Below are 26,002 nucleotides of genomic sequence, written 5' to 3'. Positions count from 1 at the left end.
CCGGCTGGCTTGGCGTCAGTTTTCGGGGCAGTATGGGAATTGTAGGCTCAGGCCCTCGTGATTGCCGCAACGTGCGCTGGCCTTCCTCGTCCAGTCGCTGCAGCGCTCGCCTTGAATCTGCAGGTCTCGGCAAATGCCCGATTATAAGAATCATCTGTGGGGCTGGTTAAAAGTATAAATTAACAGGCTTGTCCCTGAGATGTTCGGATTCAGTATTACTGGGTAAGGGTCTAGGAATCTGTGCCCTAACAGGCACACCCACGTCCTCCTTGAACAATAGGAGCCCGGGAAATTTGGGAAAAAACAGTAGACTAGTCAAATTTGTATTATGTGTGGATATTTTTTTATCCTTTCAGATTTTAATAGCAGTGCATATTTAGAAAATTGAAAAATAGCAGAACATTGTGACGAAAAGTTCCCCTGAATTTTTTCTTACGTGTGTGGGTTTCCTCCCAGTTATTAGACACTGTCCTAATAACGGTAGTAATAATAATAATAAACTAATGTCGAGTAAATGGAATATGCCAGGAATGAAGCTAAAGCACTTGGTACACACGGCTTGACAAGAAACTAAAACGCAGATACTGTTATTGCTGTTTTCCAGATACAGAAATGGAGACGCAAAGAGTTTGTTGCCCTGATTACGTAGCTATAGGCTGAAGACGAGGCTTTGAACTCAGGTGTTCCGAATCCAAATCTGGCAGTGTTTAACCTAAGGTATGCTTCCTTCTGAGATCTAGCTGGCATCACACACTAGGTAAGGCTTTTTATCCTGACTTGTTTTTAGCCGCAGTTCACCACGAGAACCCCACGGTTGCCCCCACCATAGTCTCCTTTCAGCCTTTTGCCTGTTACTAGCTCAACTCCTGCCCAGGACTGGGGCAATGGTGTGTGCCATTGTTATGTTCTCATCTTACATAAGCAGTGTGGGGTGGGGGGATATAAATAATAAATTCTGCAATATCTGTGGCTACTGGGAAGAGGCGGAATAGAGAGATTTGGGATGCTCTCCACACTAATGTTTCCTACTCAAGAGAGTTTAAATTAATCCTCAAGATAAGTATTCAGGTGCTAGTTTATATTCACCTTTAACATCAGGTCAGTCTTCCTCAATTAAATGCAAACTTTAATGTTAATGACATTCTCTTAATACTTCACCATCCTTGAGGTTAGCTAATGCCTGTTCTTATTAACTGACCTCACACTTACTACCTGTAGCCTCAGGAGAAGCCCCGTTCAGGCTACCTGGGCCCCATGTTTATTCTCCTCCAACCAACTCTGATCACCTTGACCAGCCTTTTATCTATTTTTGGCACAGCACACCTGACTTGCTTTCCCCAGGGCACATTTCTGACCTTCAGACCTAATCTGGTTTTGGTCTCCCTGATATAGACTCTCAGAGCCTAATTTTTGTAGCAGTTATTATAATTAAAAGTGAATCGTTTATAGACTAATTAGCCATTTGTTTCCCCTACTAGAGCATAAGCTTTAGAGCTGGGACCACATCTTGTTCATCACTGTGTCTGCAGCCTGTAGCACAATACCTAGTTCAAAGTGAATGTGTAAGTTCCTGTCTGTTTCCTTAGTTTTAGGATAGGATCAGAGTGTGTGTATTGTGTGTGTGTGTGTGTGTGTGTGTGTGTGTATAGAGGGTGGGTATCGTTTAAGCCACAACCTTCAGAAAAGAAGCATTGTAGCAGGAAATGATGGATTAATCTGTTGATCTAATGGAAACGTGATCCTGGAGATTGGCAGTAGGTGGTTCACCCTTTGGCAATCTCACTGTGGGTTATGGGGACCTTGTGTCCCGGCGGGTGGAACTCTGAACCGTGAGAAGATGCTGCACCATATGTCTGCGACCTTGCCTCTGGAATTGATATAAATGGGGTGGGGTGAGGGTTTGAGGAGCCAAGGTGATCAAGACTTATTATTCATCCAGACTTGCAACCGGAAGCCACTGCTTACATCTAGAATGTGCTCATTCCGAGTCAAGGGATGTGTAGCACACAGTGGTCACTGGGGGGCGCCATTGCTCCGTTAATAATCCATCACCTTTAGAAATTCTATACAGGTCATTGCTTTAATTTTGGCCCAGGTCGTCTCGTTTTCAGGTATCCTTTAGGAAAAAAAATAATTGTTGAAGCTCAGTTTTAAAACTGGTCTGAAACAGGTTTCCTGATCCCAGTGAATTTCACGTACTAGGTTCTGGAATATTTTATATCAAAGATTGCATACAAGAGTGGAAACTCATTAAGTCTAAACTCAGGTCTCGAAACAGAAAGGGCCGGAGCTGGAAAGAATTGAGATCTATAGGTTGCCAAGGGAGATAGGAAAAAGCAGCCACGTGCATGCACGGGCTTTTTGCATCAGATGGCGCAGGACTGGAATTCCAACTGTCACTTTGGGGCAGTGTGACTTTGGGAAAGCTGAATCACCTCTCCAAGCCTCCACTCCTCAGGACCTTGGAGAAGATTAAGCACCATTTTGACAGTCCTTTTAGTATAATCCCTGGCCCTTAGCAAATGTTTAATAACCTTCCAGTTGCAAATTTACCTTTGGGTTGGGGGGTTGTTTGATTTACCTCTGTCTCCTCCCGCTGACCTCTAAATTCCATGAAGGGATTGTCTGTTTCACCTAGAACAGGGCCTGGTACATACAGGCTCTTGGAAGATGTATGATGGATGGATGGAAAAAATCATGAATGGGAAATTTGCTCTTCTAAGTATAGAATAGACTAAATACATGACTAAATAGAGTAGGAGGCTGGGGCAGTGAGCCCCCAGGTTAGAAAGGTTGCCCTGGTAACCTTCCAACCATGTAATCCAAGATCCTGGTCCATAAGCAAGAGCATTCCAGAGCACTATGGCTAAATCCAGGACTGCATTTAGACACTACAGCCACTTGGGGTAGATACGTTGTTGATTGTTATTCATGTTCATGGTGTGGCCCTTTTTCTCCTTGTTTCTGTGTCGTCATCCAGGGAGCCCTGCCAATTCTTAGGCTGGACAGCTGTTCATTTCCTAATTAACAGCATCCAGAGTTTCTCAAGATTGCCTGTCTGTAGTGTGTTGGCTGTATCTATACCATGTGATCTCAGCTGCTTTTTGTTTGTTTCTGTCTGTTATTTTCCAGCGTATCTAATGACAAAATGGATCCAAATACACGTCAAAAAACAGAGCTTTAATAAGCAGGAGTCCTCAGCACCAGTCAATACTATTACTGCCTTTATTACCAGACATGCATCTCAGATATCATTTCAGGCTTTGGTGTTTTTAACATGTTGTCATTTCACATTATTATTCCTGAAAGGTGTCTAGGGAAAGAGGCAACCTGAGATAATATTGAAGAAAGAGAGAAGTTTGGATTCTGGGTTGGGTTTAGACATAGCACCTCTGCTTATTGACTTAGGGTCATCCATTAACCAATATGAGTGTTGGCTTGTTCACCTGTAAAGTGGGGATGATATTAATACCTACCTTTTGTTGTCCTGAAAATTAGGGTGATCATATATATGCAGAACCTGGTATGTAGTAGACCATTAATTTTTTTTTTCAACGTTTATTTATTTTTTTGGGACAGAGAGAGACAGAGCATGAACGGGGGAGGGGCAGAGAGAGAGGGAGACACAGAATCAGAAACAGGCTCCAGGCTCTGAGCCATCAGCCCAGAGCCTGACGCGGGGCTCAAACTCACGGACCGTGAGATCGTGACCTGGCTGAAGTCGGACGCTTAACCGACTGCGCCACCCAGGCGCCCCTGTAGTAGGCCATTAATAGCTAACGATACCATCTTGATACAACATTCTAATGCACTCAGTTGTAGTCTATGATTGGGGGGAGAAATCTTGATTAACATATGCATTACTTTGGGAGTTTTAATCTTGTGATGACGTAGGGAAACACTCAGCCAACCCCTAAGCTGGTGAGCCCAGTGAAGCCAAGTTCGCAGTCAAGTCCTCTATGCTGTTGCTGCTGGGGTCCGGTTCCACCATCTCTCGTTGTCACACTGCCAACATTGTCTCTCATTCTCCAGTGACACTCCCTATCTTCCTATTTATTTCTAGTTGCTTATCCAGTATCTATTCTCCTCCTTTACCAGCAGAAGAGGCTGCAGCGTGCCCTGTTGAAGTATATACTTCCCTAGATGCCACTGTTGCTAGGGGTGGCCGTAGGTCCTGCTTCTGGCCAAAGAGATAATCAGCCGAGGTTCCTGGGCAAGCTTTGCCTTACTGATAGAAGAAGCACCCCTTCCTGCTGTAGCATAAAGGCACAGCAGTCATGAACCAATACCCTGAGGGTTAGTTGGGGCCATGTAACAAGTTCTAGCCAGTGAGTTGTGAGCAGAAGTGATGGAACATTTAAAAACCCACATGGGACACTCCAAGAACTCTCTTCCCCATCTGTTATGATAAGAAGCACAGTTTAAGATAGTGGCTGGTCTGTCATCCTGGGTCCCAAAGGGAGGAGGTGTGGAGCAGAGGCCCCACTGGCCCCTAATGGACATGTGGCAGGAGTGGGAAATAAACCTTGGTTGTTCGAAGCCACTGAGCTTTTGGAGCTGTTTGTTAGGACAGCAGACCCTAGTCCAGTCTGACTGATACAACCCTGACCGCATTCCCCCGCTAAATCCATCAGCTGAGAAATAACTGAAAAACGAATGAATGAGTGAGTGACTGAATGCATCATTGAATCAACTTCCTTCTCGCAGGGCCCATCCCTTCAGCTCATGTCTAGAAATGGCCACAAGTCAGCCTCATTTACTATGTGCCCCCTTTGAGACAGCGTCAGTCAGTCCTTCTTCAACTTTGGCAGCCATCCAAATTCCTTGAGGACCATATTAAAAACATAGATGCTCAGCTATCCCCCCAAACCTACAGAAGCAGTCCCTAGAGGTGAGTCATGGCCATCTGCATTTTTAAACAAGTTTCTTAGGAGGTTCTGACAATGGGCCAGGGTCAGGGACTGTGGCCTCTCTAGGTGGAAATTTCTGGACCCATCAACAGGCCAGAAAGGGTGATGGTCTTCGGCATCTGGGTTTTCAGCTTCTCGCCGTCGTCCCCTCCCCAAGTCCTACTCCCAGCCTCCACCCTTGTGCCCATGTGGCCACTTTGACCTAACAGCAATTGCCATTGATAAAGGTTCCTTTGAATATGTGGGTGACATCTTCTCCCTGACTGTTTATCTGTCAGAAGAAGGGAGTTGAAACAGGGTGGCCAGAAGAACCTTCTGTGAGAGGTGTCAGCAGTAACAATCTAACATCTTTCAGATGCATGCAATATACTGTGATGTGATGTGATGGTGCTGCTTCTAAGATAATTCAGGCATGACACACATGTGATGCCTATAAATTCATAAGTGTGCCACACGCCCTGTGGTATAACCGTTGGACAAAGTTGAAAGCTGTGTGACAGTTGTCTTCTTTGTTCCTTTGGCGTTTCTCTGTGACTGTGTATTTAGCCGTATTTGGAGAGAACGTCTAAATTCGAGGACTGGACCGTGAGGCCCGGGGGAATGACCCTCCCGACACCCCACCACCCCCACCCCAGAGGCAAAGAGAGGCCAGGTGCTGGGTGTCTGGGTGTGGCTCAGGGGCCACTTTCTGTAGCCAGGCCCTGTCAGGGCAAGCAGAGGTCTCTGAGCTGAGGGAAGTCGCTTCCATTTCTGAGAGAGAGGTGGCTTTAGGGTGTGTTGGATTGTCCTGGAAACACCACTGAAATTCCAAAGATTTATGGCAGGAGGAGAAGCAGATTGCCCCAGCTAGAGGGAGGGAAGTCATAGTTATTGAGTGCCTACTGTATACCTGGCCCCAGTGGGGCCCCCACTATCTGTAGTTGGAACAGTGGCCCTGCAAGGCAGACAGACATTCTTCTCATTTTACAGATGAGGACACTGAGGTGCAGGGAGGGGAAGTCACAAGCAAAGTTCACGCTGGGTCTGCCCGATGCCTAAAGCCTGGGTTCTGCCTTCTGTAACATTTTAGGAGGACTGTGACCTCTGGAGACGGGCCTGGGATGGAATTCTGGCCCGCCCACCACGTTGTAGCTATGAATCATGGGTCAGCTCTCTTCTTGGAGCCTCCGTTTTCTCATGTGTGATATGACAGTAATTACAGAACCTACCTCCAAGGGATGTGGTGCCTGGCAGGTGCTAAGTTCTAGATCCATGCTACCTGTGATGGTTCTAGAGAGAAGACTGGTGATGGTTTGTTGAACAGGAAAGGGCCTGTGCACAGGTGAGGAGGTATGTGCATGTAGATTTTATTGTTCCTGAACTCAGGAAGCTCTTTCCGGGCCAAAGGGGCTGTTGTTTAACGTGGTCCTTGGGTGGTTGAGCGTCCCTGCCCAGATCTATGACAGCCTGGTGCTCTTCCCCCTGCCTCTACCCGCTGTCTGCTGTCCCCCACCCCCAGCCCTGCCCTGGTGTCTGCTTTGCTGGGGACTCCAGGCTATAGTGGGATATTTATATCCTTCGGGGCTCAAGGACAGAGGAGTGTAGGGAGCCACTGGGAGCTCCCGCACCCTGTGTCCTTACCCTCCCCTGAGACAACCTAGGTAGGAAGGCTCTAGAAGCTGCCCGTGGACTTACGTCGTGCTGGACCAGCTTCCTGATTTCCTTCCATTGCCTTCTCTGACCAACCCTCTGAGGTAGCCTTCTGGTTTGGGGCCCAGGTCAGCAGTGCTGGCTGAGTGTCTTTGGCAAGTTACTTAACTTCTTTAATCGGCCTCACATTCCCCACCTGCAAAACAGAGAGGACCCAAATCAGCCCTACTTGTCAATAAAATATTGTACATTAAGTACCTAGCACAGAAATGAGGGCACGGTAAGTGCATACATAAGTCATGGTTATTACTCATTGTCCTCTTGTCGTATGTGTCCTTGGTAGTGGAGCTAAATCACTTATTTGTTCACTCAGAAATAATGATACCCACATTCTGTTCTAGGTACAGAGGGCTAGAGGGGAGAGGTGAGATACAGACATGATCTCTGCCTTGGTCCTCATCCTGGAAGAGTTCAAAACGTGGAGGGAGGTCCTTAATAGAGTGCCTGAGGAGGGAGGTGGGTACAGAGGGAACAGAAGGGGTGCAGGGAACTGCTCGACACAGCCGTGGAGAATGTCACCAAGGAGGCACTGTTGGAGCAGGGTCCTGATGAGCGCAGTGGGCATTTGCCCTTCTTTTTAGAAGTTCCTTTGAGCACCTTTCCTGCGTTTGGGCAGTCTCCAGCTTATGAGTGCTGGCAGGAGGCGTAGAGCCCAGAGACTTGATTTCTCCGCTTCCCAAACATGTAGCCTGGACTCCAGCTGTCAGAGGCCACCCTGGCCCGCTGATGCCGCAGGGGGGCATATGAAGAAGTAAGGGGAGGTGGCACCCCCTTCAGAGGGGCCCCACGGGTCCGGTGCCTGCATGGGCAGCATCAGAGGCAGCTGCTGCCTTGTCTGTCCCAGCATTGGGGCAGTAGTGTCACCATGAAATGTCTAGTAGTGGGACTTTGGGTGCAGCTCCTGGCCTTGTCATCCTCAAGCCTGGATCTCTGGCCTTCCCAGAGATTCTGGGAGCCACACTATGTCCGTTACTACCTCCTTTACTGCATGAATCAGCCAGAATTCCCTTCTGTTGTGATTAAGATTCCCTGGATAAGTAGGTAGAGAAGGGGAGGCTCAGAGTCTCAGGCAGAGGGTCAGCTTGGGTAAAGGCCCAGAAGCTTGAAGAGCGTAAGTATATTCTGAAAAGAGTTGCATGTCTCCAAGCTCTGTGGGGTTGTAGAGCATGTATTTGGGGTGGGGTGTGGTGGGGACCAGCAAGAGAGGAGTTTGGAGCACCTGGGTGGCTCAGTTGGCTAAGCGTCTCTTTTTTTTTTTTTTTTTTTTAATGTTTATTTATTTTGAGGGAGAGAGAGACAGAGTGTGAGCAGGGGAGGGGCAGAGAGAGAGGGAGACACAGAATCTGAAGAAGGCTCCAGGCTCCAAGCTGTCAGCACAGAGCCCGACGCGGGACTCAAACTCAACGAACTGTGAGACCATGACCTGAGCTCAAGTCAGACGCTTAACCGACTGAGCCACCCGGGCGCCCCAAGTGTCTGACTCTTGATTTCGGCTCTCATGATTCATGGGTTCGAACTCCCGAGTCGGGCTCTGCACTGATGGTGTGGAGACTGCTTGGGATTCTCTCTCTGCACCTTCCCTGCCTGTGCACACACACTCTCTCTCTCTTTCTCTCAAAAGTCAATAAACTTACAAAAAAGAGAGAGAGGTGAAGTTGATGAAGTGGACTGGGGTCTCAGATGCTACCATTTTGGCAGTTGAACTTGACCTTGGGGTGGAGATGATAATCTTTACATAGGGCAGGACCAGCATCCGATGTGCGGTTTGTAGAAATTTCTCTAGGACAGCACAGACTGGGTGAAGCTGGAGACGAGCAATGAGGAGACAAGTGGCAGATGTCACATGCCCCTTGAGATCTAGATAAGACTGTTCACCCCTACCCCTACCGTGGCCATCCTGAGCCCTGCAGAAGGCCAAGCCTGACCCCCTCCACAATTTCTGCAATTCTCCATGGTCACCTCTGCTTTGGCACTCGTGCCTCTACCCTGTTCCTTGTAGCTTGTGGGTCTTTTGTATAAAGAATCAGCATCTTGATTCTTTATTACCAACTGAAATTCTGAGGGTAGCAGAGGAGGCACTGACATTTCAGCAACATTAAAAAACAAACTGGGGGCGCCTGGGTGGCTCAGTCGGTTGAGTGTCCGACTTCAGCTCAGGTCATGATCTCACGGTCTGTGAGTTCGAGCCCCACATCGGGCTCTGTGCTGACAGCTCAGAGCCTGGAGCCTGCTTAGGATTCTGTGTCTCCCTCTCTCTCTGCCCCAACCCACCCGCATTCTGTCTCTGCCTCTCTCAAAAATAAATGAAAAAAAACATTAAAAAAAAATTAAAAAACAAACTGCAAATTGTACCTTCAACCTTCTTGCTCATAGAGGGCTTCCCTTATCATGAGGGATTCGTGATCAGCTTTTTCTCCTCGTGAGTGCACAAGCCTCTGTCCAGCTTATCTCCCGGCCCCTCTCCCCGTGCCCATCTTCACTCCCACCCTCACAGTTTGCCACCAGAATGCCCACTTCTCATCGTGGGATGCAACATAAGTCAGCTCTCTTCAGCTCCCTTTTCCAGACTGAGCCCCAGTCCCGCTTTTGCATCCCCAGACCCATCAAGGAGGTCATCCAAGCGGGAAGCTCATCCTTTCAGCCAGCTCCACACTCCTTTGAAAACAGGAGTGTGGTCAACATGACTTTTCTGCTTCTGTTAGAGCTGTTCACGGTTGCATTTTGCTGCTAAGACCTGTAAACCGCAAAATAGCAGTGGCTTACACACGACAGGAGTTTGTCTGTCTCATGGAAAAGTCTGGAGGAAGGCAGTCCTGGGCGGATAGGGTGGCTCTCTGACCCTCAGACTCCTAAGCTCCACCATCTTGGGAATGCTGCCTTGTGATCCAAGATGGCTGGCCACAGTCTTGGAGAGCTTTCTGGTGCAGCCTCCAGTTAGAAATTGTGGTTCATATTATTAAGGAAGAAGTGGCACATGTATATTGGGAGGAGACTAGGGGTCTGTGTTGTATCTATGAAGCCCACTTGTCAGAAGCTACAACTGCCCTCTTCCCTGGACTGGGTGTCGATGGGAGCTTTTGTATTTAGTCTGTTGGTCATTGGCCCAGTTGTTACCAATAATTGCTCTTCCTCCTTTAAAAATTTTTTTTAACGTTTTTGAATTTATTTTTGAGACAGAGAAAGACAGAGCATGAGCAGGGGAGGGGCAGACAGAGAGGGAAACACCGAATCTGAAGCAGGCTCCAGGCTCTGAGCTGTCAGCACAGAGCCCGACGTGGGGCTCGAACTCACGGACTGTGAGATCATGACCTGAGCTGAAGTGGGACGCTTAAGCGATTGAGCCACTCAGGCACCCCTGCTCTCGCTCCTTTTAGAAGTGTCAACATCACAGCTTAAGGAAGGGCTGTGTAGCTAGTCGGAGCCAGGTGTGTGAGATCCTTCAGAGATGCAGACCCTCACTCTCCGTGCCTGGTTCTCTGCACTTTTCTGGGATTCTGCTTGTCTGTTGTCTCTCTGTGGCTGAAGCAGATTATGGCCCCAGTGGCCTGTAGATGGCCCAGCTCCTGCTGCTGTCCGTCAGTTGCAGGCAGAGGGTTTATTTTCAGAGAGAACGTAGAGCTGCAGAGAAGTATCCATCTTTCTGGGGAAACAGTGCAGTGACTAAGGAGCCCGTGAGCGAGGAGGAGGAGGCCGCCTGCCCACCTGAGCTCCAGGGGGCTGATCTGCACTTCTGGCTGTCGGATTACGCCTGGCCCTTCGATGCTTCATGGTAGATGGTGCTCTGACATTTGCTGTTGGCAGTTGAAATTGGAGTGGACGGCTTTCTGTGACCACACCCAAAGGTGGGGGATCCCTCGAGCCTTGGAGGTGCTAGAGGAACACACAGACCTTGGTAGCTCAACCTGGAATGAAAGTCAGGTCTCGTATTTCCATTTCAGGGCGTTTTTCCTCTATTCGCTCCCTAGATGGGCTGTGGTTGGCAGGGTTCATGTAGTGGACTGTGGGCATCCTTAATGCTCTTCGGATATTCCCAGCTTTCTGTCTCCTACATCCGAGGCAGGATTGCACCTGCTGGCCCCAAGGCAGGGCCATGTGAGTAGTCCAGCCAGTGAGCCATGAGTAGAAGTGACATGTGTCACTCGAATCTCCCTTTCGCTCTGCTGGGGTGACAGTGGGCAGTATCTGAAATGGTGGCTGTGCTGTCAGCCTGAGATCTGGGCAAAGAATGACCTGGAGCAGAGCCCCCAGCTGGCCCTTGATGGATATGTAGGGTGAACAAGAAATAATTCTTTAATATTTGAAGCCGCTCAGATTTAGGAAGTCTTGTTCACACAGCATTACTGAGCCTACCTGACGGATGGTGCACATTTCCCATCTCTGTGGTTGCCTGGCATCCCAGCGCCCTTCCCGTTTGGGGCTTGGTGCCACCCTCGGCGACTTGTTGAGAGGCAGAGCCTCGCTATAAGAAGGTGAAAATGCCAGGCATCCCCCACTTCCCAGCCTCCCTTGCAGCTCAGGTGCAGGCGCATGGCCAAGGCCAGCGGAGATCGTGTGGAGCTGTGGGGAGCCAGGGGCTGTGCGTTCGTGGCAGCTGCGATGGTGACATTACTGGGCTGGGGCCGTCGCGAGAGTCTGGGTTCTGATTCTGGCCGTGTGGCCTCGCTTTTTTCTTGCCTGCTTCCTAAGCCTCATTTTCCAGCCTTCCCATCTGTTCCGTGAGCTGCCCAGTATCCTTTCTATAAATTCCCTTTCAGCTTAAATCACCCAGCGTCCGTTCATGTTGCTGGAGACTAGGAGCCTTGGACAAAAACAGCCAATTAGGGAGCAGTTGTGAGGCTGCAGGGAGGCAGGAGGGAAGACGCACATGCTGGCTTCTCTTCCCCTTATGGGCCACTTCCCGGAAGCAGACCTTGTGTATGTTAGCCCAGAGCAGGCCAGAGGGTACTGGGGAAGGGGGTTCTGGTCACACTTGGGCCACCTTTAGGTCCGTGAATCACACATTCCTTTCCTGTAAAATGGAGCAAATAACAAGACCTCACTTTATGGGGTGGATGTGAGGAATTGGAAAGAGAATGCATTTGACGGAGCTGTGGGAACCGTGAATCCCAACTCCAGCGCAAGTTTACCACTTTAACTGTGTAAAAGGTTAATGGGGTATGTCCAGCGGGGAATCTCGGGCAGTGCGGCTGTAAAGCGGTGACTGTCCTTCGTGATGCGGTTCTGTCACTCCCCTCCTGGGTGGGCACAGCTCAGTCCTCTCAGTTCAGACCCAGCTGAGGTCCCACCCATGAGACCAGAGACCCCAGATTTAAGGTAGTGATGGGCTTGGAAAAAAGCAGAGAAGCGTAAAGGTGGGAAAGGATTTTAGGGATTATTTTCTTCAGTCCTTTCAATTTGCAGAGCTCAGAGAGGGAGGACCCCTGACCCACAGTCACACGGCAAATCTGTCCCTGAGCTTGGGGCTGGGATGCAGGTCTTTTCACTGTGACAGCGTCACTGTCTTAATCTGGAGGTGCATTTGTGCTGTCATCCACGTTTGCAAAAATGATTTGGAAATACAGCAGCTCTCCCTCCAATTTACAAGCCCCATTTCATAGCAGCCTCTGACCACCTGATCCTTATCCCCGCTGGAGAAGGACACTTCTTTTTTGCTTTCTCAGCCGTCTAAAACACTTTCTTGTGGAAGGGCGAAAAATTGCTGAACTGATCTTTTTAAATTAACATGGGATCCAAACGAAACAAATTTGGAAGAAGAGAACTTTCTCCTCCAAGTGGCTGCCAGCACCCAGCCCCACCCCCACCAGCTGAAGTGTCCCTTGTTCTTGCCTGCTGTGCCCCAGATTCATGGGCCGCTCTCCGAATCGTTGGCAATGCTCTCTGCACTGTCCTGACAACCTCGGGCCATGAAATTAAAAAGCTAGTTACCGCATCTTGCTCCCAACGGCTTTGTCCTTGCCAGCGATTTGACAGAGAAATCTGGAAGAGGGAGCCTCCGCTATGCCTGCAGTGGGCTGAAATGCTGCCGGAATGACAATGGGCTTCACCAGGGAAGGAGGAGAGAACACGCAGTTTGCCAGGAATGAATGAACGAAAGAACAAGAGAGAGAGAGAGAGAGAGCAAACTTTGGGCTTCAAATTGAAAAATTCCAGTGTCTCAGCAGAGGTCTTGGTGCCTCTACTTTAAGACCTGCTACAAAATACTGAGCAGGGCACGTTTCTCCACACCAGTGCCCGGTGGTCCTCTGCCAGGGTCCAGAGCTCACGGCTGGAGAGCTAGGAAGTCAGAATTGGGGGAGGAAATGGCTCCAAACTGGGGCAAGCCCTGGGAGGCCAGCCCACCTAGCCAGCTTGCCTGTGTGGCCAAGGCCCCCCACCTTCCCGTCCTGCTACCCCTAGCCTCAAGTGTGTCCCCTGAATTGAGACGCTAGCGCTCACTCCACATTCACTGCCAACCCCCACCCCCAAGGAATTTTAAGAAATCTTCAAAACCTGAGGAATTTTAATTACGTTTAATTAAGAAAAACCTTTCTAGAAGACCACTGTGCTATGACTCACTGCAGCACGGGTGTCCCTGAGCTGCAGGTGGGTGGGGCTCCGTCTCTGTGCTCCAGCCCTTGACCTTGGCACCTACACAGAGCAAGGGCCTGGTCAATACTTGTTGGGTGAAGGGATGGGAACAGCCATTTCAGAGAACAGCTCTTTCCTACACTGCCCCCTGCGGGCACAGGCTTCCTGACTGACTTGGAGGGGTGCAGGGAGGCAGGAAAGAGGCCTTTGAGCCCTGGCTCACCAGGGGCGGGCCAAACGAGGTCCTTGACTTCACAGCCAAGAGACCTTGAACAAGCTGCTTAACCTCCCCAAGTAGGGCTTCTTATCTGTGAAATGGGAGTCACGATGGTGGCCACTCAGAGGGAAGCTGTGAATTAGACAAAGGCTTGCAGGTCAAGTGCTTGCCATGTAGTCAGTGTTGAATAAAAATAAAAATTTGCCAGGACCTGGACGTAGAGCCTGTTCTTACAGGGAGACTCTTCCTGAGAGCTTTGGCCTCACCGTCCCAGGGGACTTGGGATTAGTGTCTTGACTGGACAGGCCTGGTAATGAATGGACCCTGGGAAGCCATGTTGGTCCTCACTATTGAACTGAGCACATGCACTCAGTCACTCAGTCACGTACTCATTTACCTGCATAAATGTTTATCAGGTGCCTTCTGTGTGCTTCCCTGTGCTGGGCTAAGGGAGTACGTGAAACGTGGCATGGTCTCAGGTTTTGGAACTTAGAAGCAAGTGAGAAATAAACAAAATCAAGATCAAAATCACTTTGGGTGCATATCAGTAGGTGGTCAGGGAAGGCTTCTTTTGAAAGGCGGTGCTTGAACTGCGACCTTGCCATGCTCAGACCTGAGGAAAGAGGGTCCTGGGAAAGGAAGCAATTGTGTAAAGTCCTGGAGGTGAGAACGAGCCTGACTAGCAGGTCAGTGTGTCCGTGGTTGACGGAGCTGCGGGACAGGGATGGGTTCATTGAAGAAGTCATTCCACAGGAAGCCTACCTGGAGGGTTGGGGCTGGGCCTGCAGTCCAGAACATGTGCCAGGGGTGGAATATGTTCACCATTGTCTCTCCCGAGGCCTGCCCCAGCCCCCTCTGTGTCTTGCGCCTGCTGTGACTTCATTAGAGGACAGGTCTTGCAAAATAGAGATGTAGCTCTGTCAGGCTGTGCATTATTACATATGGCCCACCTTCCCCAAGTGCATGTCTCCCTGACCTTGGGGTTATGGCCAGGTGTGTAGGGGGGATATACTTTCCTTCCTGCTGCCCTCCTGTGTGTGCACATGCTGGTGCTGGCTACTGAAGTCAGAGATGCTCTTCCCAAGCCGGGTCCTGACTGGGACAGTGGTCAAGTAAGCTCCATAGTGGGCCTGTCCTCCAGGCCCCCAGCACGAGCTCACCCTTATGGCGACGGCTCCCCTGGTCTCAACTGTGCCAAATGAGGACCTGCAGCCACCCTGGAGGTCAGATCTGGGGTCCCAACACCATGTTGACATGACTGGCCAACTCACAAAGGGCTGCCTGCTTGGGGACCCCAAGCAGGCAGCCAAGGGCCTTCTGGTGATACTGAGCCCAAGAGTCTGTCTCAGGGAGCTAAGAAGCCAAGAGGTGTTTGATCCAACCCATTCATTCATTCATTCATTCATTCAATGTTTGTGCAGCACCTGCCATGTGTCATTCATCATATTAGTGCCAGGTCATATTCTGCTGTGGTGAACAGGCTAGATAGGGTTCTGGTCTTTATGGACATCAGTACTTTTAGGGGGGCAAACAGACACAAGATAAGTAAGCCCAAAACACAGAATTCTGAACCCCGATAAGTGAGAGAAAAGACAAGAACGAGACCTGTTGCCTACACCACAGACGCACATTTGGTCAAATCTGACCTCACAGTGCAGGTCTGAATCCTCAGGGAAGGTTCAAGTCCCATATAAATACCCAGAATGCTCGAATCATCTGTGAGGTTCGTTATCAACAGTACATGCCACAGAAAAGAAACGTGAAAACCCATGTTGGAGAAGAAGGCTGAAATCTGGCCAGTTTTGAGATTAGCTGGCGAATCCTGATGGTAGGTCAAGTTTGACGGTCGTCGCCCGCGTTTGTAAGCTCAGAGATGTGAGCTGGTGACTGTTTGCGGAGCAGCTTCCGTGTCAGGCCCTGCAGTGGGCACGGGAGGTCTCCGGGGCGGTCACCGAGGTCTGCCCGCGAGGAGGACCATCCCAGTGCCAGGCTGTGCCGCGTGAGGGATGGCTGGGCTGCAGACTCTGGTTATCTGTTCTGTGTTACCTCAAGACTCGGCCCTGTCCGTCAGATTTCTTTGGAGATTAACCTGACGGAGCCCCGAATATAGTTCATTCTGTGGTGGGTTAGGTTTCCATACTCGATGGAGTCGATCGAAGCCTACATCTTGGTGAAGCAGGCACAGACGGGGAGGTTTGTATCGCAGAAAAATCTCTTTTTAGATTAGGCAAAATAGAATTCATGCTTCGGAAAAGAGTGCTATTTCTGTCACCAATCTGATTTTGTACCCATTTCAGTTTTAAGCTCTATGTCCCATTCCAGAGCAAAACCTCCTCCTCCTCCCTCCCCCTCTGCCCCCACCTCCTCCTTCCCCTCCTCACATCTTCCCTGTCCTCCTTCTCCTCCCCTTCCTCCCCCTCATCCCCTCCCCCTCCTCTTTCCTCTCTTCAGTTCTTCCCCATCCTCCTCCTCCCCTTCTCCTCTCCCCCTCCACCTTTCTCTCCTCAGCTCTTCCCCATCCTCCTCACCTCCTCCCCCTCCTCCCTTCCCCCTCCACCTTCCTCTCCTCAGCTCTTCCCCATCCTCCTCCTCCTCCCCTCCTCCCCTCCTCCCCCTTCTCCCCCTCCACCTTCCTCTCCTCAGCTCTTCCCCATCCTCCTCCTCCCCTCCTCCCTTCCCCCTTCTCCTTCCTCTCCTCAGCTCTTCCCCATCCTCCTCCTCCCTTCCTCCCTTCCCCCTTCTCCTTCCTCTCCTCAGCTCTTCCCCATCCTCCTCCTCCCCTCCTCCCCTCCCCCTCCTCCCCTCCCCCTCCTCCTTCCTCTCCTCAGCTCTTCCCCATCATCCTCTTCCTCCCCTTCACCCCTCCTCCCCTCCACCCCCTCCTCCCCTCCACCCCCTCCTCCCTTCCCCCTTCTCCTTCCTCTCCTCAGCTCTTCCCCATCCTCCTCCCCTCTTCCCCCTCCCCCTCCTCCCCCTCCTCCTTCCTCTCCTCAGCTCTAACCCATCCTCCTCCTCCTCCCCTCTACCTCCTCCCCCTCCTCCCCCTCCTGTCTTCCCCCTCCTTCCATCCTCCCCTCCCCCTCCTTCCTTTCCTCAGCTCTAACCCATCCTCCCCCTCCTACCCTCCTTCCCCTCCTCCCCTCCTCCCCCTCCTCCCCTCCTCCCCCTCCTCCCCTCCTCCCCTCCTCTCCTCCTCCCCCTCCTCCCCCTCCTGTCTTCCCCCTCCTTCCATCCTCCCCTCCCCCTCCTTCCTTTCCTCAGCTCTTACCCCTCCACCCCCCCCTACCCCCCTCCCCCTCCTCCCCCCCTCCCCCCCCTCCCCTCCACCCCCTCCTCCCCTCCTCCCCCCCTCTCCTCCTCCCCCTCCTCCCCTCCTCTCCTCCTCCTCCTTCCTCTCCTCAGCTCTTTCCATCCTCCTCATCCTCCCTCTCATTATTTCCTCCATTTTTTCCATCCCCTGCTTTTCCTTCTCCCCCTCCTCATCTCTCCCCTTTCTCTCCTCCCCTTCATCTTTTTTCCCTTCCTCCCACCTCCTCTTTCCTACCCCTTTCTCTCTCCTTCTCCTCCTCCTCTTCCTTCTTAAATCAATCCACACTTATTTGCCTTTAATTTGAAGTGTTGTAGTGATCAGATTTATCGTTAGAGAAAAATCAGATAACCCTGGAACTGCGGACTTAATTTATAGGAGTTCCTCTGTTTTGCTCTATAAAATGGGATCAGTTCCACACCACATGCATTGATTTGAGCATATGTCTGTTTTTGCCAGTCTTCTGGGTCCTGTGAAGAATAAGAGAAGAATAAAAAGGACAACGTCCTCCCTGTTAGCAACTTCCCACCTCAGTGGGTGCCTCCTGTGCGATGGGAACTTTCTATCTGGAGACACTTGAGACAGACCGCAGTATGTGACTGTACGCAATTCACATCCAGAGAGAGAGGCCCAGACTGCAGATGCCAGCAGACATCGGGTTGAGCGTGGGCTGGAGGAAGGCGCCATTGATCGTGTACTGCTTAAACCGAGCCCTGATGTTTGGAATGATCTGGAAGGAATTGGAGGGGTGGACACTCCTGATTCTGACAATGGGACGAGCACGCTCTGCCCAGATTCCTTGTTCCTGCACCGTGGGGACTTGCCTTCTTATTTCCTCGCCCTTCTCCCCGCCATGGCAGTCCCCTACCCCCAAGTCTTTTTGGCTTCAGACCTTTCCTCCCTGCTTCCCTCTCACTGGAAGTAACCAGCCCTGCCACTCGTGCTCACTGCACAGATGTTTCCCTCGGTGCTCCCAGAAGACCCAGATGTCCTAGTGCAGTGGAAACAACGTGTGTGACACACTGGCCGCAGACTTGGAGTTCACGCTGACCTGGGTCTGGATCCTGCTCTGCTTGAGACGCGTGGCCGCGGGCGAGCTGATCGCAGGTTGGGCCTCTACATCATCTCCTGTACCTCAGGGCTATTTTCTGGATGAGATGAGATAATGCATGGGTAAAAGGTCTGATGCAGGTAGAGACACCCCCAAAAATACTGGTTCCAGCTTTGCCCCAGTTTATTTCAGCCAAGCCTGCTGGCAAAGAGGACCAGCCAGGGGGATGGAAGAGTGAAAGCACTCACACTGGGGAATCTGATCACACTGGCCTTGGTCCTGGTTCCTGGTTCCAGGAGAGTGACTTATCTGGAGTCTTCCCAGGAGCTGTGCTCAGGACGAAACCGGACAATGTACGCGAAGTGGTGCACCCAGAGGTTGACATGTAGAAAGTGCTACAGCATCACCATCGTGGCTGAGCCCAGGCCACAGAAACTGAACCAACCCCGTGGTGGCTTCGGGCAGAACATTTGTACCAGCCTTAGAAAGATGATGAAATACGTTGCAAATGATGGATCGTCTCTACAAAGCCTTTACACAGATAGGCGCTCCATTTCTAGTAGGGGTTCCTGGGGGCCGGGATCATTTGGAAATAAATAGGGCCTGGGAGCGCCAGCACGACTGATGTTCTTGACTTGCCCTTGGGAGCTCACACACAACATCCCATCCTCAGGATTCACACGATGCCAAGGGCTCATCATGCGTCAAGAACAGAGTAACCAAACCCGGGGCAGTTGGCATTCTGGGGCGCTTTGTCTGGTAACCTAACAGACAAAGCCAGCATATGGACAACAGCCTGCCAGCCTGCTTCAGGCAGGGCAGAGCCCAGGGACAGGGGGCTCTCCTCACCTGCTTGTTAGAATGACAGCAGCAGAAATAGGTCAAAGGTGAATGCACCGAATATCTTCCTGTTTTCAGGTGCACAGCAGGATTGAATGGTTGCCTCATCCCAGGAGCCCGCAGAGGGTGAACGGGCAGAACTGAAAAGGGAAGGAGACTCAGCTGAGATGAGGCCAACCCCAGCGCATTTTAAATCAGGGCCCTGAGTGCCCTGGGCCTTCCCTGGGACTCGGCCTCAGGGCCTGCTTTTATTATCTTTACACCGCTCGGGTCCACGCAGGTTTGGCGGGCATGAGACACGGAACAGAGGGACCCAAGTGAATCAGCCTTCAGGAATAGAACTGCTTGCAGGAAAAGTGCTCTTGCTGCGACGTATTTTCACGCTTCTAGACCTGCTTAAAATACGTGGTGTTAACAGAGCCTGCCCTTACTATGAGAAGGTGGGCTGTGCAGCTGAGACCAGGCAGGAGTACGCTGAGGACACCAGTAAGAACAAAAGCAGCTCAAACACATTGAGTGCTTACTATGTGCCAGGTACTTCTGAGCGTTTGACCTATGTTAATGCAGGCACCCCTGCTTTTTAATCTTGATTTCCCTTAGGAATTTGCTCTGTGTCCTTGAGAACTTACCCATCTTCTTTAAACAAAGAGAGAATCACATGCATTTCATAGGTTTGGGGAGAGAATTAAATGTAGCTAATGTGGGGGCGCCTGGGTGGCTCAGTCGGTTAAGCGTCTGACTTCGGCTCAGGTCGTGATCTCGCAGTCCGTGAGTTCGAGCCCCGCGTCGGGCTCTGTGCTGACAGCTCAGAGCCTGGAGCCTGTTTCAGATTCTGTGTCTCCCTCTCTCTGCCCCTCCCCCATTCATGCTCTGTCTCTCTCTGTCTCAAAAATAAATAAAGGTTAAAAAATAAATAAATAAATGTAGATAATGTAGGTAAAGCGTGAGGAGGTGTTCCATGATGGTGACCAATGTTATTTTTATTAATAATGTGAACTCTCCTGTTTATTTTCTTCTTTTGTACCTGTTTCCCAAGGCCTTGCCTGCCCAGGACCCATCCTGCTGAAAGTGGGAATACAGAGATCCACCTTCTTTCTCTGGGTGAACTCCTACTTAACCCTCAAGACCCATTTCAAAAGTTCCCTGCACTGTGAAAGCTTTGCCAGTTTCCACAGTGCAAGACAAATTGCTCTCTTTGCCATGCCTCCATCCTGACCCTCACCACATCGTATGGTAATCGTGTCTGTTTATGCTCTATCTTCTTGACAGCTTGGAAGTTTCTGGAGGTGCAGTAACAACTGCACACTCCTAGCTTAGCAGTTCTCCAGGTGCAGTCTGGAGATACCTGGGAGCCCACGAAACTCTTTCAGGGGGTCCTTGAGGTCAAAGCTATTTCCATAACTCTAGGACGTCATTTGCATTTTTCATTCTATTAACATTGGTAGCGGTGGTGGGTAAAACTGACGTTGGTTTGAATCAAGGATGTGGCATATCAAAATGTACAAGGAATGGCCGTATCTGTGACCGTCACCCAGTTGCATTAAAACACATGAGACTGGCACGTGTGTAAGGACACCAAGGATGTCCCTAATGAGGCAATGAAATGGTTAACTTTATGAAACCTCGACCCTTGCCTTTTTTGTTGTTGTTCATTTGTTTATTTTGAGAGAGAGAATGTGAGCAGGGGAGGGGTGGGAGGAGAGAGAGAATCCCAAGCAGGCTCTCTGCTGTCAGGACAGAGCCTGACACGGGGCTCGATCCCACAAAGCTGTGATATCATGACCTGAGCCGAAATCAGGGGTTGGACACTTAAGTGACTGAGCCGCCCAGGCACCCCATCGACCCTTGTCTTTTTAATGATCTGTATAAAGAAAAGCGGGAAGGACGGATAAAGCATTTTGGCTGCATACAAAAGCACCATCGTTGCAGATAGCGTGGAGGAAAAGCTCACATGTGGTCGAATTGTGAGCTGAATCACTCATTGCTTTTTCACGACACATGCTTTTTACTTGAAAGAACAACCGACGAGCTCCATGCTTTTTCAGATTTGGGCATTTTGCAGATGTTCTCTCAGAAATGAATTAAGCGAGCCTGTCATTTTAGGGAACGCAACTGGCGGTATTTGTTACCGGCGATAAAGTTCGAGCTAAGTGAAAAGCAGAAGTTTGGAAAACTTTATCTGCCATTCTGAACTTGATGCCTTCTCATCAAATGTCCTGGAGGAGAACTGTGGCGATACTGGTGACTTTGAATTCGTGATACTGTACAATGAAACGTGTCAATGTTTGCAAAACCTGCAGGAGTCTGCGAAGCAGTTGTTTCCCAATGAACAATCAAGATGTTAGGAAATCTTGCCTGGGTAAGAGATCCCTTCAAAGTGGGAGACAGACCAGTGGATTTTGATGGGGCAGAGTAGAACAGTTCGGCAGCACAGTTTCGGATTTTACGGTGCAGCTACGCTTAACCAAAACTTGTCAAGTGTGACCGTAGTACCAAAGAACACCCATCATTATCCGAAAAGGCTGTTAAACTGCTTCTCCCTTTTCCAACCATGCATCTGTGTGAGGCCAGATTTTCTCTATACCTTTTAACCAGAACAAGCTATTGCCCGAGACCGAAAGCAGAAGCTGATCTCAGAATCCAGCTGTCTTCCATTAAGCTGGACATTAAAGGGGATTTGAAGATATGTAAAACAACGTCCCTCTTCTCACCAATCATCTTCGTTCTGTAAGGTAGAGTTTATTTTTTTATAACTTTTTTAAGTTTATACTTATGTATTTTGAGAGTGATAGAAAGCAAGTGGGGGAGGGGCAGAGACAATCCCAGGCAGGCTCCAGTGCTGTCACAGAGCCCCGTGCAGGGCTCGAACTCACGAACTGTGAGATCATGACCTGAGCCTAAATCAAGAGTCGGACTCTTAACGGACGGAACCACCCAGGCATGCACGATAGAGTTTGTTTTGTAAAATATAGACACGTTTTGATTTCGAAACATGTGACATGTTACCGTGTAATGGGTTGTTTTGAAATGAATAAATTCATGCATATTTGTACAGTTCTTCAGTTTTCATATCTTATATGACAAACAGCAGCCAAAGCACTCTGGGGCCTCTCCTCAATAATTTTTAAGCACGTAGAGACATCCAAAGACCACGGATGTTGTGAACCGCCGACTCGTGGCCCGGCACATAGTGGGTACTCACTGACTAGATGTGGTGGCCAGGCCTTTGAAGGCGATGACAGGCCAGGCTGCCTGGTTGCGATGTTTCTCTGTTCTTCGAAGGACGGTGTCTGGACGGCCTGGTCCTTGCTCCTGTGATGCAAAGCGGGGCTGGACGCGGTGACCTTGGAGCTCCTTCAGACTGAGTCCCACCGTCTGCTTTATGCTAAGTGAGATTACTGGTGAGCCCTCACATCCACATCCCAAAGTCACCACTGCGGGCTGCAGGTTCTAATTCTGTTTCTTTTCTGCCTTTATTGCTGGGCTTGGGCTTACAGTGGGAAGCCTGCGGAATTGCCGAGACAGTAATTTGCAATGAAATTTAAGAAATGTTAGGGGTCAACCCTGGGGCAGATGTAGGCTATTTTTAACAGGCCATTTAAGAATAGAGCAAAGGTGGGCCACTTACCACTCAGGCCTTCTGGCTGCCTTGGCAAGATGCCTCCTTAAGGAGGGGAAATGCTGATTGCTCTCTCCTTGCTCAAAGGTGGAGAAAGGTAGGGGAGCAGTGACCCTTCCCTGACACCCTGTAATCCAGTCTTCCCCTCCTTCCTCTCTCTCCTGCCCTGGCTGATCCCTGCGGGCCGGAAAGAGAGCATCTTCCCGGGCCCGCCTGTGTGGCTGCCTGTCATTAGAGCCGAGGCCATGATACACGTGAGGAACCGGTAATGGGGCCTGGGAACAAATCTAATTAGCTAATGTGTGAAAACATGGAAATAAAGAGACCAACCGCCTCCATGACTTTCAGGGCTTGTGGAGGTTGAGGTGGCCCTGGGCCTTTAGTGCCAACGCACTAGGGCTCCTTTTGCTTGGGTCTCAGTTGTGGAGGGACCACCGGGAAGACAGGGGCTGGGTTATAGCTTTCGATGGGGACAGATGCCTTTGTACAGTCTCTTAGGTGGAGTCTCCCAGGCGTTTTCGGGATCAGGCTGGGGACCCACCTGTGAGGGGGCGTGAGTGGCAGGCCTGGCAGGGGAAGTTGGTCTGCGGTGCAGCTGCAACAGAGGCCTCAGCTGACCCGTGGGGAGCTCAGAGCAGGGGCAGCCCCAACAGTGGCCCTGGAGTGATGCAAGGGGTCTCTGCTTTGTTCCCCCGTAATGGTCTGTCCCTAGTTGCCAGCTGTGCCCCACCCCAACCAGGGTGGGGGGAGCAGAACGGAAAGCCACACAGTCCCCCTGAGTCTAGTGCAGTTCCCGGAGACGGACTCAGCGAGAGCCACCAGCAACCTGGAAGCAGAGGAACAGGTGTCCAGGTCCCGATGGGTGACCTGAGCAGTGCATCGCGGCACAGTCCACACAGGCAACAGGAGACCGTCTGAAGATGCCGGGAGTGAAGGATGCAAGTCAAAGCGCGGGCAGAGCTGGAAACAGCACGTTTCGTTTTAAAACACAGAGTATTGCTCCAAATAAAAGGAAAGGAAACATAGACGGTACTCGATGTCTGTCTGCTGAACGACTGGATGAAAGGATGAATAAAACAGTGAGATTGTGTATGGGAATCCAATACATAAAGAGGGTAACATTGCTCTTGGGCAGGTGTTGAACCTTTCTGTGCCTCAGTTTTGTCATCCTGTAAAATGGGAATGATAATGGCACCCTTGTGGATACTTTTGTGAGAATTAAATAACAATGTGTTTAAATGCTTATTAGCAAAGGGCCTGGTATTCAGTTAGAATTGGAGAAGTGTTGTCTATGATGAGGGTTGTTGCTATTGTGGGGGTGTGATGGTTGCTGTCATGCAAAGTGCTCTCCCACCATGACAGTCTCTAGGTACAGCCATGGCATCTGCCATCTCCCCAGAGCACAGTTGCAAACCAGCAATCTACAGGAGACCACGGAGGCACACATGTGGTTTGGGGCTGGCTCCGGTTTGTCTGGGACAAGAGTTTCTCGAAGAGTACGGACACTGGTACCTGGGGTCTCTTTAGTGGGGGACGCATAAAGCTTAAAGCAAGGATCTCGTTTCTGTCCTGTCTCACCCTTGATTATCTCGAGGAGGAAGTCTCAGGCTGCTGCTGGGGTGTCCCTAATGCCTCTCTAACACTTGCCGTTTTCTCTTTGTTAATGACGAGAGAGTAGGCTGCAGACTCAGCAACGCCCCTCCCCCCAACCCCGGCGGGGGGCAGAACCTGGCTGGATTTCAGTAGCATTATCTTGCTTTCAGTGTTCTCACTTTTCTAGTGACCATCTATTTATAAGCAAAATCTGTTTTTTAATTACTGTTGTGACAGAAAGATTCTTCATAACGTAACTTTTATAAAAATGAGTAAACCAACTTAAAGAAAAATGTGAAATAACTATGCGGGGGGGGGGTGTTACACAAATGACTAGATTGAGATGCACTGGGTTTAAGGGACCAGACAGGAAGCGTTCGGGAGGCAGAATTGGCAGGGCTGGGACCCGCCTGCCTTCCTCTGCACACAGTTTATGCCACAGAGAATGCCCCCTGCCTTCTCATCTTCTATGTGGCTCCGATTGAGCACACTTTCCCATCCTCGCTTCAGAGCCTCTTCCTTCACAGAGTTTCACCCCAATTCCTCCCCGGTGAGGAATCTCCCTGCTCTGTTCCCATAGCACCTTGGGGGCAATAAGGCTTTTCTATTCCATTAGAGCAGGTACAGACTAAATTCCAGTCGTTTGTACGTACACAACACAGAGCACACAGCAGATACTCAGATGTTCACTCTGAGTCTGCACGTCACCAAACTGTGGCCAGATGATAAGCATGCGCACTGATCCAGGCCAATGTTGCCAAAGATGGAAACTGCAGCAAAGTGCCATGGGGACCCCAGCTGCCAGTTGCTTGGGCCTGTGATTTAAAACTTTACAATGATCATACTTAGTTAGCTTTAGCTAAACCTGTTGGGGGGAGGGTGTGAGGGCTGGGTGGTGAAGGACAGAAGCGGGCAGCCGCCATCCCTGTTTCTGTGAGAAGTCCATTAGAGCTGATAGCTGCGACAGCTCCTCTTTTGTCCCCAGGAGCCATCTACTCTCATCAAAGCCACTCGCACTCCTCCTCCCCTCCTTGTGACCCTGTTGTGTCCTGCTCCCCATCACAAGTGATCAGCCTTCAGTGCCGATTGTGTTAGCCGCTGATTGTGTTAGCCGCTGATCGGTAGGAAAGAGGACCGAGAACCAACAGTCTTCTTCCAACATGACAATGACCTTCTGTCTGTCTTCCACCTGGGGAGAGAGAGTTTGGCCTGGCAGAAGGCTCTCCACAGTGCTCTGATGAGCGCGCAGACTGGGATTTGAACCTCCAGCTCCTCCACTGATGGCCTTGTGACCTTGGGCAAGTGACCACCCCTTTGGTAGCCTCGGATTTCTCATCGTCATTGCGGCCTCCACGTTATACCAGTGGAGCTGGCACAGTGACGGGCAGGTGGCAGGGAGCTCCTGCTCCATAAACTTCTGGCTCTGCCACCTGGTCTGCTCCAGGGTTGCAATGGGGTGAGGGGCATGTCTGGGGAGACCACGTGAAAGGGAAGGGGCTCCTGTCTCCCGTTGTAATGGATACAAATGAAAGGTGAGACCCCGTTAAAATGGGAAATCCAGGACTTGTAATTCTAAAAGCTTAGCACCTCAGGGTGCTTGCTAAGATGCAGATTCCTGGGGGCTGGCTGCAAGGATCCTGGATACAGCCAGAAAGTGCATTTTAAATAACCCCCCAGGTATCTCCTGCATGTAGTTCCCAGATATAGGTATTTCCTAGATCACAGGGCTGGACAGTCTAGTCCAGAGGTCGCAAACGGGAACCACTGCTCAAAATTGAGAGTTTTCCATTCATAATGATACTCCTTGTTCTTTGGGAAAATCAGAAGCGTTGCAATATCGGGCCTGCTTTTCTACCTGACAAGGGGCCAGAGCTCCGTTGCTCCTGCCCCCTCCAAATAGGGCCATGGTTTTTATTTGACATCCTGATCCAAACTTGTGTTGTTGGAGTTTGTGGCCACTAGCTGGTCCGGTCCCCTCACCTCACAGACTGGGAAACTGAAGCCCAGAGCCAAAATGGTTTAAATGCAGAGAGCCAGCTTTGGATGCCCAGGTCAGAGGCAACCTCGGAAGAGCTGCTGTGTCCACTGTGGTGGTCCACTGTGGGTACACGGAAGCAGTGGGCGAAGGAGGACAAAGTCAGTGCAGGGCACTCCCGGGGAGGGGAGAAGCAAGCGTGAAGACTCACAGGGCCCAGGACCAGGCTGTTGC

The 26,002-nt window shown here is 50.5% G+C and overlaps 1 long non-coding RNA gene across 1 annotated transcript; it reads left to right on the top strand.

The window, feature by feature from the left end:
- The first annotated feature begins 72 nt into the window (after positions 1-72).
- On the top strand, positions 73-19,301 carry LOC116738246. Its single transcript, XR_004343948.1, has 3 exons — positions 73-222; positions 605-717; positions 17,150-19,301. It is a non-coding gene; the product is annotated as an uncharacterized LOC116738246 (long non-coding RNA).
- The last annotated feature ends 6,701 nt before the right edge of the window (positions 19,302-26,002 follow it).

This window comes from Lynx canadensis, chromosome A1 (assembly GCF_007474595.2).
Source record: "Lynx canadensis isolate LIC74 chromosome A1, mLynCan4.pri.v2, whole genome shotgun sequence".
Classification (NCBI taxonomy): domain Eukaryota; kingdom Metazoa; phylum Chordata; class Mammalia; order Carnivora; family Felidae; genus Lynx; species Lynx canadensis.
Note: the sequence above shows the minus strand (reverse complement) of the source record. Positions and strands in the feature narration are given on the sequence as shown.